The sequence below is a fragment of the Peromyscus californicus genome, unplaced genomic scaffold (genome assembly GCF_007827085.1).
Source record: "Peromyscus californicus insignis strain IS unplaced genomic scaffold, ASM782708v3 Scaffold_6__1_contigs__length_162567912, whole genome shotgun sequence".
NCBI lineage: Eukaryota > Metazoa > Chordata > Mammalia > Rodentia > Cricetidae > Peromyscus > Peromyscus californicus.
This window is the reverse complement of record NW_026294584.1, coordinates 137,734,313-137,749,819: the sequence shown is the minus strand read 5'-3', so window position 1 is coordinate 137,749,819 and position 15,507 is coordinate 137,734,313.

Genomic DNA, 15,507 nt, shown 5'->3' with positions numbered 1-15,507 from the left:
GGTTGGTTCTCTTCTTCATGGGAACATTAACCCTTATATGTCTTCCCTGCTGAGGCAACACAGTTCTTTTCAACTCAAGAACAAGAGGATATGCTTCGTCAGGTGCTGCAGGCCGCAGGAATCTATCATAAAAACTCAGCTGGTTATGGCAAAGTCACTACCTGGAGGAATCAGGGAATTCCTCCAGAGGAAGCCAAATCCCAAGGAGTTTTTGGTGTTACTTGGCTTGTTATATATCAGCTGTCTTCTGTTATGAAAATCATGTGTGCCTTCATAGTTTTTCCAATTGACTTTTCCCTAAGAAGGACTAACAGTGTGGACTGATCACTCTCTGGACATACACATTCCAGGTATTTGGAGAACAGCCTCAGGAAAGGCTTTCTCTGGAATCAGATATCTCCCTTGGCCACTTTCAAGGACTAGCAGCAATAACAGTCCACATGCAAGTCTCCTGATTTAAGGTAAATTCCACAAGGAACCACCACCTAGGTCAGGTGGACGTTAAGTAATAGCTTTACACAATTCAGCTCAGACCCTCCTTTCTTACAGCCTTACTAACTTTATAGACCGCTAACTCCTTACCTAACCACTTCTAGGAATATTTAGATAACCTTCTGTGCTGACAGCTATGCTCAGCCAGAACTCCAGTTCAAGTCTCCCTGTAATTATCATCATTGGCAGCATCTGGCCAGGTCCATCCCCAGATGGAGGAAAGTACCTTATCAGAGATACCTCCGTACTTTCTAAGAACAGACTTAAGCATCCAGCCTACCCATTTGAGAAGGCCTGGCAGATGTGCCAATTAAGCTTTACTTCTTGCTTTCCCAAACCTTACCTCGAGTTCCAGATCTCCCTTTAACTATCACCAAAGGCATCTAGCTGTACACAGGTTGCCTAGCGACTGAGCACACTTTTCCCCACCCTGCAGAAAAACGGCAGATAGCTTGGACAGATAGGAGCCACAGGAAAAAAGAAGACAGTTTTATTTTCTCCCATTGGCCTAGCACCTTATAGATTCTTAACATTTTCTACTAATGACGTTTAAGAGTTTAATAGGTGAGCACATAAGATCCCTCTTCTTAGATATTACCCGAATTTAGTCTTTAGTTAATTCATTTCCCCATTGGTCACTTCCCTTTGGGGTTGCAAATGATAATTAATGGTTATTGCCTTTCAATGTGATTTTTATCACCCCTCCGTTTGACCCTGGAAGCCTGGCTTTATATACCAGGACTTCCAGGGCACGGAGAGACGGAGAAGAGAAAAGAGAATGGAAGAACTAGATGGGTAAGAACTAGGAACAAACTGAGATGGGGAAGAACTAGGTTGAAGGGCTAGAAGAGAGGACTAGAGGAACAAGATGGAAGATGAGGAAGAGCCAGATGGGAAAGCCCTAGCTGGGTAAGAACAAGGTGAAAAGGACCTAGATGAGGCAGAATTAAGACGAGAGAATTAAGATAGAACTTAAGAGGGAACAGTAGATAAACAGAGAGAAATCAGGCAAGAAAGGAGCTAGGCACGAGAACAGAACTGAAGCTGTGTATATAGGATGTTATGCCAGAGGAATTAAAGCAAGTGAACTGTAGAGCTCAGGGTGCTGAGATTCTATTTCCCGAAAATAGTCCTCGCCATTAGTAGTTCTCTCTCCTGAGCCCCTGGGATGTATAATATTAAGGCTGGTCCCTCAAATAATATACAAGAGTCAGGCTTGACTATGAAGCACGGGTGCCCCCACCACCCCCCTCCACACTGTGGGGCTGGAGGGGACGGGCCTTCCAGTAATGTGGCGAAGTTGCAATAAGCAAGAGAAACCACAGAAAATCTCAGAAGTAGACACTGGAGGTGTGGCAAAAAAAAGGCCAAATGCTAGCAAATCGATAAGCATTCTTAAAATACCTGAAACTCAGAAAACAAACAGTATATATAGATATAGATAGAGAGAGACATACATACATATATCTATGTATACACACACACACACACACACACACACACATATATTTGGTTTTTTGAGACAGTGTTTCTCTGTGTAGCCCTGACTGTCCTAGAACTTGCTCTGTAGACCAGGCTGGCCTTGAACTCAGAGATCCGCCTGTCTCTGCCTCCCGAGTGCTGGCATTAAAGGCGTGCGCCGCCACCACCTGGCAACATTAAATCTCTTAAACTGAGTGCTATGAAATATTTAAAAAGGCATCCAAACAACTAGCTCAGAATAAACCAATGAACCATCCACCAAACCAAGGGAGGGCCAAGCCCAAGAAGGAACTCTTCAACATCCACCCAAGAAGGCAGTGATGGATGGCTGGGCACAAGGGTCCCATGCAGGCACCTGATGCCAATCTGGGGAATTTCCCCAATGAAAATGAACCATCTCGGGATCCCACATTCAACTACCAAAAACTGTCAACCCAAAATTACAGCTCTCACCACAAGGGAAATAAGTGACAGATTCTGGAGCCAAATATGAGTAGCAGTGATCTGGGAACATGGAGTCACACTATTCCCAATATCATGTTCTAATGTGCTGACAATTTCATAAAGTTTTTATAGTTGTGTCACAGAGGAGAGACATAAACTGGAGTGCTTTCGACTGCACTGGTGGTCTAGGGAAATGGCTCAGCAGTAAAGAGCACTTGTTGCTCTCGCAGAGGACTAGGGTTGGTTCCTAGCACACACATGGTAGTTCACAACCATCCTTAACTGCATTCCAGGGGATCAGACAATGAGGATCTGTCAACCTCTTTTGACCTCCAGAGGCACCAGGCATGCGATGCACATACATATGTGCAGGCAGAGCACTCACAAATACAGAACACATAACATTGTTAAGCGTTTTATTTTATGCGCATGGGTATTTTGCCTGCATGTATGTCTGTGCACCATGTGTAGGGCACACTGAGGTAAGAAGGAGGCATTGTATCACCTGGAACCAAAAGGTTTATGTAACAGTCACAAGAAGGTTAGGTAAAACACAGACGTGGGTAATGAATAATTAATAAGGGGTCTAAAAAAATTCCAAAAATGCTGAGGCTGCAGCATTTCAAATTCCACAGTCATGTGAGTTCAACTAATCAGTCCCGGAGAATCTCCAACACAGGTGATGCTTTCTTCCTGAGAACTTCAGCTCACACAGTCAAGAGGGCATCTACGTGATAGGATGGTCAGGTACAGGAAGACCAACTTCAAACAGGGTGAGAAGGGCATCATGCTGAGGGTGGGAATGTGAAAGCATTGAATCAGGACTGCACAAAGTCTGGAAGCCAAAGCAGAGGAACGTTCTCACAGACTCCAAGCTGCTCACAGATTGGAAAGAATCTCACAGAGGTAAGGCGAACATGTAAACCCCAAAGGAATGCACAGAGAAATGGCCAGCATCCAAGACTCCGCCAGGTCCATCAAAGGAAGATGGGTTTTGAGCCCCCTTTTATAGTAAGAAGTAAGCATTAGCCATGGACAAAAGAATTTTTACAATTTCTAAGTTCAAACTTAGAGACATATTGCATTTTAAGATTTACAATTTCTGCTAACAAGGTTTCAGCTAATTGATGTTTGCCAAAACCTGCAGCTTTCCTGATACAGCTGGTTTTCCATGGCAGGGAAGGATACGAAGCAATGCAAAGCGGGTCGTCAAGTAGGGGCATTTGGTTAAAGTTTTATCGGATGGGATGGGATGTATGAGGAGTCACGTAGAACTCATTAAAAGTTAACTTTGGTTCATGGCAGTTGTCAGCTATAAGGGACAAAGGGGTTGTCATGAAAAGCTAACCCCTGGCTGCAGAGAGCCATTGTAAAAACTAGCATTAGGTTCCTGACAGAGCTGCCTGTCACAAAGCAAAGACACCTCAGTTAAAAGTTCATCCCTGTTTGCCGACAGAGCTGATGGCTGTCAGCTTCCATCTCTTTAGGCTTATAACTTTATATTCCTGTATTTCTGTCTTCCTACTCCCAGACCCTTCATTTCTTTGGTCATGGTGTTTTATCAACAGCATTAGAAAAGTAACTAATATACACAGAGCAAAATGGCTTTGTAGGGTAAGTTTCGCAGTGTTGTTTCCCTGTATATTTTATGGGAAACTTTGGGAAATATTCTTATTAAATGATCCTTAAAAGTCTGGTAGAATTCAGCAATGAACCCATCTGCTCTTGGGTTTTTCTTTGGGAGAAATGTTAACTACTGTTTCAGTCTGCTTGTTACAGTCTGTTTAAATTGTTTCTTTCTATTTTAATTGTTTATCTCTTCTTGCTTTCATTTTGGTAGGTTGTGTACATTCAGAGATTTATCCATTTCTTATTGGTTTTCTATTTCTAGCATTTTGAAATATATGTCTTCAAATTTCCCTAATAAGCTTCTGGGTTTCATTGGAGTCCATCGTAAAAACTCTTTTGTGTCTAATTTTGTTTGGTTAGTTCAACGAGGGGTTTCTCAATCTTGCTAACTTTTTGAAGAGCAAACTCTTTATTTACTTCTATGTATTACTGTCTTAGTCTCGTTTCACTAATTTCTGCCCTAACCGTTGTGACTTCTCGTGGTTACTGCATTTGGGTTTGGCTTCTTGTTTCTTCTACAGTCCTGGGGAGCATTGCTAGATTACTATTGGCAGTCTCCTGCATTGTTTAATTCAAGCTCTTGTAGCTGTAAACTTCACTCTTAGGACTGCCTTGGCTGTTTCCCAGGGAACATGCAGATTGTGCTCTTTTTCATGGTTTCTAGGAACATTATCTATCTACTTCTATCTCCCCATTTCTCTGTATGTGTGTGTGATGCATGTGTATGTGTGCACATGAAGGGGGCTCCATGAACATGTGCAAATGTGTACGGCCACCAGAGGTCAACATCAGGCTTCCTCTGTTGATCTTCACCTTATTTTTTTAAGACAGCATCACTCATTAAACCTGAAGCTCACCATATCAAACCTAGCTGGCCAAGAAGCCCCAGGGAGCCTCCTGTCTTCCTCTTCTTGGTGGTAGAACCGTAGGTGCATACCACCAAACCCAGCTTTGTGGTCACTGGGGATCAAAGCTCAGGTCTTTATGACTGTACTGCAAACACTTTACCAGCTGAATCATCACCCAAGTCCCTTGTGCTGGCTAGCTTTTTATCAACCTGCAACAAGCTAAGAGTCATCTGAAAAGAGGGAACTTCAATTGAGAAAATGCATCCTTAGGATCAACCTGTAGGCAAGCCTATGGAGCATTTCCTTGATTGATGTGGGAGGGCCCAGCCCACGGTAGGTGGTGCCACCCCTTTGCAAGTGGTCCTGGAGTATATAAGACAACAATCTGAGCAAGCAAGGTGGGCCAAGCCAGTAAACAGCATCCTCCGTGGCCTCTGCATCAGCTCCTGCCTCCAGCTTCCTGCCTTGAGTCCCTGCTCTGACTTCCCCAAATGATGGACTACAAAATGTAAGATGAAATAACCCTTTCCTGCCTAATTTGCATTTGGTCATGATATTTTATCACAGCAACTGAACCCCTAACTATGACATCTATACTTCTATGAGAGGGTTTTTTCTTCTCCATCTCTTGTTATATCAATTATTCCCTGTTCATTCAAAAGCTTGTTGTTCAATCTCCAAGTATTTGTATGGTACCGATTTCTAACTTTATTACTTTGTTGTCTGATAAGATACAAGGAATTATCTTATCTTTTTGTACTTTTTAAGGCTCATTTTGTGGCCTATAATGTGATCAGTTTTTAAGACGGTTCCACAGGCTGCTGAGAAGAATTATTCTCTATTTGATTGGATCATTTGTAGACAGCTATTAGTCCAGTTGGTCTTTGCTGTGCTGAAGTTTTTTTTGCTGACTTTTAGTTTTAAAAACCTATCTAACTATGAGAGTGGTGCACTGAAGTCTCCCCTATTACTGTATCAGGACCCTCTGCGGGTTCTGGTGCTTGCTTGATGAAATTGAGAGCCACAATATTTCATACATAAATACTTACAACTGTTAAATCTTCCTAATGAATCATTTCCCAACCTGGACCAGCAGGTCATTCTTCAGTGACAGGTTCCTGAGAGGAAGGACCAGAGGATGAGAGAATAATAAAGGAGACCAGAAAGTCTGGGGTCCGTCTTGCCCAAGCTGATAGTCATGCAAGCATGTTCATCAAGCACAGCATCTTATATACAGTTTGCAGGGGGAGAATGGAACAGAGTCAACAGAAAGCTATCACACAATGAGACAAACTCATCAAAACTAATGGTGTGCAAAGGGAACAAGGATATCTCAAATGCATCACAAACCAAGCACATGGCAGTTTTGGAAGTGATAACCATAGCTCTTTGGGGTAAGAGTTGAGTTCCCAAAGTCCAAAGCCACGGCTCCCCCAAGACCACGGCCCCAGGCCAATACAGCCTTGACAAGCATGTTCCTGGTTTTAGACAAGGAACTTTTTGGTTCATCTAGTCCTCTCATCAAATGTACTGTCCTGCGTTCTTGTGGGTGAGATTCTTTTTCTCCTTCCTCAATGTATATTTCCTTTGCGGTAGGAAGACAAGTTCTCATTATGTACCCTTGGGTGTCCTGGAACTCTCTAAGTAAACCAGGCTGGCCTCAAACTCACAGAGATCTATCTGCCTCCTGAATTCTGGGGTTAAAGATGTGTCACCACACCCAGCTAACTATTCTTGTAAAAAACTGTCTGGACTGCTGGGTGAGTTGTCATGAATTGCCTTCATATGTATTTGACTTGAAATGTCTTTATTTCTCCATCAATTTTGAGAAAGAATTCAGACTCCTACTTTTAGAAAGGATCAATGGCCTCAAATAAGCAGATGAACAAACTAATATAATCAATTCAGGACCTAGACAAGACAGTTACTAAAGTGAATGGACCAGGTAGTAACTTGAAGGAGAAATTCAGCAAGGAATCAAAATACCAAAAAAGAACCAAGAGAAATTCAGAAAATGAAACAAACAAAGGTTTGTTTGGTGAAGGTTCTTCAGGTACCATTCTTGCAGGAGAGCCAAACTTGGTTCCCAGCACCCATGTTAGGCAGCTTGCAATCACCTGGAACTCCAGCTCCAGGAGATCTGACATTCTCTTCTGACCTCCTCGGGCACCTGCACTCATATGCCCATACCCACCACATACAGAAACATGTACACACACGTGTTTTTGAAAATAAAAAAAAATAAGTCTTTTAAAAAATCAGTCAAATAAAAAATATACCAGAAAAAAAATCAGTAGACAAGACCAAGCAGAATTATTTCAGCAGTGGAGTATTATGCTCTCTGTCTGTTTTGAGTTTGGGGGTATTGTGGGCTGTTTTTGTTTTGTTTTGTCTTAGGGTGTATGTAACCTTGATGTTCCAGAATCCACTATGTAGATCCAGACTGGTCTCCAACTCACAGAGATCCACCTGCCTCTGCGTCCAGCGCTGGGATCAAAGGGGTGTGCAGGACTAGTATTATGTTTTTAATCTAAATTTTTCCCTTAATGGGATGATGTGATTTCTCCCTCCCCTGAGATCATTTGTACAGTATCCACAGGAGTGAGAAAGGTTTTCTAGTATCAGCAGTTCAGACATGTTAAGTGAGTGTGTCCTTCCAAATGAGAACAGAGCATAGACAACTCTCCCTCAGGATTTCCTAGCTAGAGTTACCCTACCCCACTTCCAGGAAGTCACAGTGTTGCCCATGATGAATTAAGAGACCACGCCTTCCATGTGCAGAGCGTTCTGTGATGTGGGCTCCAAACTATATAGAAGACCCACCCTCCTGAATACCTTTGTGTGCCAGCAGCTCGCTGGTGGCCGCAGCATGGCTCTCCCTGAGGTATTTTCTCTGGCTGGCAATCTGGTGTTCGGGTTTCCTGGCCATGCTTCACATATTCACTCTCTTGAAATGACTCTGCTCCTGTCTCTCTCTGCGTACTTTCCACCAGCCCAGTTCTATCTGGTGCCTCTCCAGCATGAAGCTCATTGGTAGAAACAATTAACGCTGGTCTGCAGAATGCCACCACAGCAGCAGCAGCAGGGTCTCCACTTCACTAATGATGCTGCTCCTAGGAGGCAACTCACTGGCAGCAACATTTGAGGTTGACTCACAGTGTGGCTCCGCCAGTTGTGGCCCCAGAGACTGCATTAGTGGGAGCAATGGTGGTGGGCACTCAGGCCCATTCCTGGAGATGTTCACTGTCGACCTGGTAGATGGTGGTGGGCAGGCACTCAGGCCCATTCCTAAAGATATTCACTGGCGACCTGGTAGGTGGTGGTGGACACTCGGGCCCATTCCTGGAGATGTCACTGGCCTGTAGCAAAAAATGCTGGTGTGAGTCGGGGACCTGGTAGGAGCAGCTTAACCCAGTGGTAACAACAGCCCTAGTCCTCTTTCCCTTAACTACATAGTCACTCACTCACTCAGGCACAGCTTCTAAGCTTCCATCTTACCCACAGCCTTAATCATCTTGTCCTAAACATACTGATTAAACATCTCTAGTGTTCCACCAAGAAACATTCTCAGGATTTATACTGATTATATATATTAGGCAGAATATATCAAAAATCTATCAAATTTTAAATGAGAGCTAGAGATACAGTTGGTAGAGCATTCCCCTAACATGTACAAAGCCCTGACTGAACTCAATCCCCAACACTACACAAGTTGGGTGAGCTAGTATACACCTGTAATCCCATTACCCAGAAGCAAAAGGAGTTCAGTGTCGTCCTTGAATACATAGTTCTGGGCTATCCTGGTATACAGAAACCCTGTTGCAAAAAAAAAAAAGTCTAAATATTAAAATGGAACCTTTTTTAAAAAAAGATTTATCCTTTATTTTATGTATATAAATGTTTACCTGTAGGTATACACATGTACCACATGCATGCCAGAAGAGGGTCTCAGATCCCCTGGAACTGGAGTCACACAAATGGTGAAATTGGGTGTTGGGAGCTGAACCCTGGTACTCTACAAGAGCAACAAATGCTCTAACCACTGAGCGATCTCTCTAGGGCCAAACTATTTTTTTTTATTATTTATTTATTTATCTGGTTGGTTGGTTGGTTGGTTGGTTGGTTGGTTGGTTGGTTGGTTGGTTTTTTGAGGGGATAGAGTTTCTTTATGCAGTCCCAGCTGCCCTGAAACTAGCTCTGCAGACCAGCCTGGAGCCTCAGGCTCACAGCCTGGAGCCTCAAACTCACAGAGATCCACCTGCCTCTGCCTCCCAAGTGCACCACCACTGCCTGGCTACTGTTATACTTTTTATGTACCAATTTTATCTTTGAAAATATATGTCTTAAATGTCCTCACTGAAAAGACATTTGTTGGGGAAGATTGTTTTAAGGTGTGTTACTTTTGTTTATGTTGCATTTGTTGAACTCTGTGAAGCTGTGTTAGTGTGCCTGTCTAAAACACCTGATGGTCTAATACAGAGCTGAACAGCCAACAGTGAGGCAGGAGAAAGGATGGGGGGGGGGGGGGGGCTGGCAGGCAGAGAGAATAAATAGGAGGAGAAATCCGGGAGGAGGAGAAAAAAAGAGATGGAGGAGAGAAAGGAAGAAGTAGTCAGGGGAGGAGGAGGACATCAGGGGCCACCCAGCTACACAGCAAGCCTCGGAATAAGAAATAATGAAAGGTATACAGAAATATAGAAAAGTAAAAGCCCAAAGGCAAAAGCTAGACAGAATAATTTAAGTTAAGCAAAGCTGGCTAGAAACAAGCCAAACTAAGGCTCCATGTGTGATTTATTTGGGAGCTGGGTGGTGGGCCCCCCAAAAAAGTAAAAAACAGCCAACCACAGACATTTAGTGGGGTTTTTTGTTGTTTTTTTTTTTATCAAAAATGTAGGAAATGGGGCTAGGGACAGCTCAGTAGAAGAGTGTTTGTCTAGCCTATGTGAGACTGGAGTCAATCCTCAGCACCACAAAGCAAGCTGGTGGGTAACAGGGTCACCAAGAGCACTGGTTAAATATATGACAGCACATGCGTGTACTGAGGACCCGGTCAGATGCTGAAAAGAATCATCTGAGCATTAAGAACATAAACAGGGCTGAGGGGATTGCCCAGCAGACACAGAATTTGCTGCACAAGCCTGAGGACCTACGTTTGGATCCCCAGCACCACCTAAGAAGCCAGGTGTGATGGTGTGCACTTGGAATTCCAGTGCTGGGCAGGCAAAGGCCGCTGGGCAGCCAGTCTACCCAGTCAGCCAGCTCCAGGTACAAGAGAGACCCTGTCTGGAAAAGAAGTGGAGAGTGATTGAGGGAGACACTCAACCCAAGCCTCTGGCCTCCGCACACACGTCTACCCACATACACACAGAAACATGTACATACACACACAGCAAAATACATCAATGCATGTGAATATATAGGCACAGGAAAGAGTCCAAAACATTTTAAGTTCTAAAGTAAAACTTATTTTAGTGTAATTTTTATGTAAGAATATTTATGTAGCTAGTTACACAGAAGCGCACAGAAACTGTTATAAAATGTATCGAGACTTTGCAGCTGTCCGCAGTAACTGCAGACTCATAACTGGTCAAAGTTCTGAGAATGACGGCTGCTGAGCGTCCAGCCGTGCACAGGACATCTGTGTCACCACCCCCCCAAGGTCGCGGAACATCTCAGGAAGGGAGGGGCGATCTAACAGCCAGAGGAGTAGGTGTATGGAGGAGGGTTGACACTGGCTTCTGCTCTCTTGAATTCAGAGCAACTGGGATTACTGTATAAGACTAGAGACCTGGACCGGGGAGAGACAGAGTCCTGAGGCCCCGCCCCTCCCTAAGGGTTTTTATGCAGCCAATGGTCAGTGGGAGAGGGAGGGACATATTCTTCGGTGGTGTGCCCACTAGCAAGGTGCCCATGCTGCTATACACAAACCCTCACCCATGCTCCTGTAAGCATCCCTAATGAAACTCACTGGGTCATTTAAAACAAGACACAAGAGTAGAAAGGATATCAGTAGAAGAGGGTGAGTGACAAGACAAGGTAACAGAGGATGTGAACATGCTCCAACACATTATACACAAGTGTGGCGATGTCACAAAGAAACCCATTATTATATTAATTAATATATGCTAACAAAACCATTTTAAAGGCATAAAGAATACATCCCAAATTACCGGTATCAATTGACTTTGCAACTGGATTATTAACCCATTAGTGGATCAAGCCATTGATCACGACACAGCCCTTGTACTGGCTGGTTTCGTGTGTCAACTTGACACAAGCCAGAGTCATCTGAGGACGGAGCCTCAGCTGAGGAAATGCCTCCTTGAGATCCAGCTGTAAGGCACTTTCTCATTTAGTGATCAATGGGGAGAGCCCAGCCTATGGTGGGTGGTGCCAGCCTGTTGTAGAATATTATTTTAAAATGTGTTACTTTTGTTTCTGCTGCATTTCTTTAACTCCGTGAAGCTGTGTTACTTTGCCTGTCTAAAACACCTGATGGTCTAATAAAGAGCTGAACAGCCAATAGTGAGGCAGGAGAGAGAAATAGGCGAGGCTGGAAAGCAGAGAGGATAAATAGAAGGAGAAATCTAGGAGGAGAAAGAAGTAGCCAAAGAAGTGAGAGGACTCTGGGGGCCAGCCACCCAGCTACACAGCAAGCCACCAAGTAAGAATAAGATTTACAGAAGTAAGAGAACAGGAAAAGCCCACAGGCAAAAGATAGTTGGAATAATTTAAGTTAAGAAAAACTGGCAAGAAACAAGTCAAGCTAAGGCCAGGCATTTATAATTAAGAATAAGCCTCCATGTGTGATTTATTTGGGAGCTGGGTGGCAGGCTCCCCAGTAGAGTAAGAAACAAACATTTTGGCAGACCAACGTGGCCCTCATATCCCTAGGGCCTGAGAAAGCTAAAAAGAAAAAGAAAAGGGACATGACTCCTTTAAGAGGCGCTGCTGTTCAGCTGACAGCACTAAATAAAAATGGCAAACTAGGTAAAAAAAAAAAAAAAAAAACAAAACAAAACAAAACAAAAAAAAACACTTGTGGCAAGAGAGGTACCAGCTTCCATAGCTAGGAAGGTTTAATACAGTTCTCCGTCACCATTAGGAACCTCCAACCGGCTGCAGCGAGTTTCATGCTTGGCTTTCATGACCTGAGAAGTGGGCGGAGCCATCTGAGAGCCACATGCGGAGGATCCAGGTGTAGGTAAGCAGTTTAAAGGTTTGCTTATACGGTTAAAAAAAGACTAGAGATATGCAGTAAAGAGATCCAGACGGAAAAACCTCTAAACAGGTTACAGTGTGTTTAACCATGTGTGTAGGTTTAAGAAAGAAAGAAAAAGCGTATAGTCATAGAAAAAAATGAATAGTTTATAAAATAAAGTCTTTAAAGAAAGAGTAAAGAGCAAAAAACAACCAACACCACCATCTCTGGGCTGCTGGTCCTGGGTTCTATAAAAAGGTAGGCTGAGAAAGCTATGGGAAGCAAGCCAATAAGCAGCTCCCCTCCAAGGCCTCTGCATCAGCTCCTGCCTCCGGGATCCTGCCCTGTTTGAGTTCCTGTCCTGACTTCCTTCAGTGATGACCATCGCTGAAGTGTAAGCCCAATAAACCCTTTTCTCCCCAACTTGCTTTTTGAGTCATGGTGTTTCATTGCATCAACAGAAACCCTAAGACAACCCTCATGGCCCAATTACCTCTCAATGTCTGGATCAGACTGGGCACACTTCACATCCAAACCCTAACACCATCATAGTTATTTGGAGCAGAAAGACCAGACAATGCAGGGACACTGAGGAACAAAACAGAACTGAACGTAACTGAATCAGAATGGCTGCAATATGAAGATGAATCGGGGCGTTTCCTTTTTTAATTCAAGCACATATAACGGCCAGAGTCAAACATTACACACCATCCCTTTAGGTGCACGTGGGTAAAGTTGCACTTAACTTCTCTATGCTTGAGATGTAGGTAACCATACAACACCTTAGAGATTCTGTGGAGACTGAGATAGCTCCTAAAGCACTTAGCTAGTGCCTAACAAGGAACCAATGATCCAAAAAAGTAGACAGTAAGGCTGCACTTGTTTTGGGGTTTCTGGGTTTCTGACTTTCTGGGGGTCCGCATGGGATACAGAATGAAGAGTGTCGTCCTCGAGGTACGTTCAGTCTCCCTAAGCTCGGTGTATGCAGTTTGTCCCCCAACACCTCTTACTCTCCTTTGTCCTTTATCCAATGACTCCTCCACTCCATATCCCAGAGGGTACCGCTCAGGTGTGGAGCGATGCTATGCCCTAACACTTACCATCCCATTTCCTACTGTGGCAGCCAGAATAAGACCTGCCATCCGGGCGCATGCGCAGGGGGTGGGCGGGGCTACGCCATTAGTAGTGGTGTCAGATACACAGAGTTTACCACGTACCAAGCATCACTCCATGCACTTCAGTTATTACAATCGATGATGAAACCTACAGAAATTAATCATAAGCTCCTTGACTATTCAAGTCACTTTACTGTCACCAGGACTCTATGATGTGCTGTTATCCTCATGTTGCCTACAAGGAAGCCGAGACAAACTTGAATAATTTGTCTGGATGACAGTGACAGAGAAAAAAAATGTGCAAAGGCAATCGCTCATCCCAAATCCACACTCCTGGCCAGTAGTCTTTACCAGCCACTAGCTACCTTTTATACCTGAGCTACGGCAGAGAAAGTCATTAATAAGTACATCTCCCATCAAATGTTTACTTAAGGAATAAAGTCTGAAAACTATCATTCTGAACCTTACTTTCAGCCTGAGTAAACATCTGTTATTTCTACAGTCTCCTACTCTGGCTTGGGTAAAGGCTCCAACTCTGTACATAAAGTGGCCCCAGTCAACTGTGGTGGTGCACACCTGTAATTCCAGAACTTGGGAGGTAGAGACAGGAAAATCAAAAGTTCAAAGTCATCTCTGGCTGCCAGGCAGTGGTGGTGCACGCCTTTAATCCCAGCACTTGGGAGACAGAGACGCAGGTGAATCTCTGAGTTTGAGGCCAGCCGAGTCTGCAGAGTGAGTTTCAGGATAGTCATGGGTACTCAGAGAAACTATGTCTCAGAGGGGGGTAAAAAAAGTCATCTTTGCCATGCATCCAGCTCAAGGCTTTCCTAAGCTACGTGAGATTCTATCTTAAAACACACAAATAAGTCTGGTGTGGTGGTACATGACTTTAATCCCAGCACTTGGGGGCAAAAGCAGACAAATCTCTGTGAGTTCAAGGCCAGCCAGGGCTATGTAGAGACTAATAACCAAACAAAAAAGACCCAGATGATCTTCATGTCTTTCTTTCTACAGAGTCCCCTTTATCAGCAAGTCTGAGACACATAGCCTACAATTGTTCCAGTTGCTAGAGGGAGCATGCCCTCTAGTGGTCCACAGTGACACATGAAGTGTTGCCATGACATTTCTTTCCTGCCATAGCAGTGTCAGAACGTACAAGAATTTTAAAAAATAAGAAAAAAATACTGAAAAGCAAACAAAAAACATCAATAGTCAGCCTTTTTACACCGATTCTTAGAATATGATATTGTTATTAATGGGATAAAACATGAGTTCACAATAGAAAATCATTTTACTTCTGCCTCAAATGAGAACAAATGAGCACACTAGACATTTTTTAAATATATGCTGTCCTCATATCTTGTATCTTTCAAAAGGAAACTAGAAAGGGACAGAGTGCTGGAAAGGTGGCTCAACAGTCACAATGCTCTCTGCTTTCACAGAGGACCTGAGATCAGTTTCTAGCACCCATGTCAGGCAGTTCACAGGCACCTGGTGCTTTCTTCTGACCTACACACACACACACACACACACACACACACACACACACACACACACACACAAAACAATAGTAATAAATAATAAGTCTTTAAGTAAAAAGTTATAAAACACACACACACACACACACACATATATATATATATATATATATATATATATATATATATTTTTTTTTTTTCTGGTAAATGGGTAATCTCTCTGAGATATTTATCCAGAAGACAGATTCCTGGATCACATATAGTTGTTTTTATTTTTACTTTTTAAGATCCATTTATGTTTATGTGTATGTATGTGCACCCTGTGTGTGCAGGTGCCCACAGAGGTCAGAAGAGGGCATCAAATCTCCTGGAGTTCATCCAGGTCCCCTGCAAGAACAGCAAATGCTCTTAACCTGTTTTTAATTTAAAGAACTGCATACTGTTACCAGTAATGGCTGGGACATCTGCTTTCTCACCAACAATATGAAAGGTGTCCCTTTTCTGCACTCTTCACCAATATTTGCTGTATTTACTGTGTATGTGTCCACCTATGTCTGTGAACATGTGCCAGCCACAGCACAGGAGTGGAACTCAGAGGACAATCTAGGGGACTAGGTTCTCTCCTTCCATCATTTAGGTTTCAGGTACTGAACTCAAGTATTCAGGCCTGAGTAAGCACCTTTATCTACTGAGCCATTTTGCCAGCCTAACACTTGCTATTTATTATTTTATTTATTGTTTACATTTTATGAGTGTGTCTGTCTGTCTGTCTTAGTTACGGTTTCTATTGCTGTGACAAAATACCATGACCAAAAAGC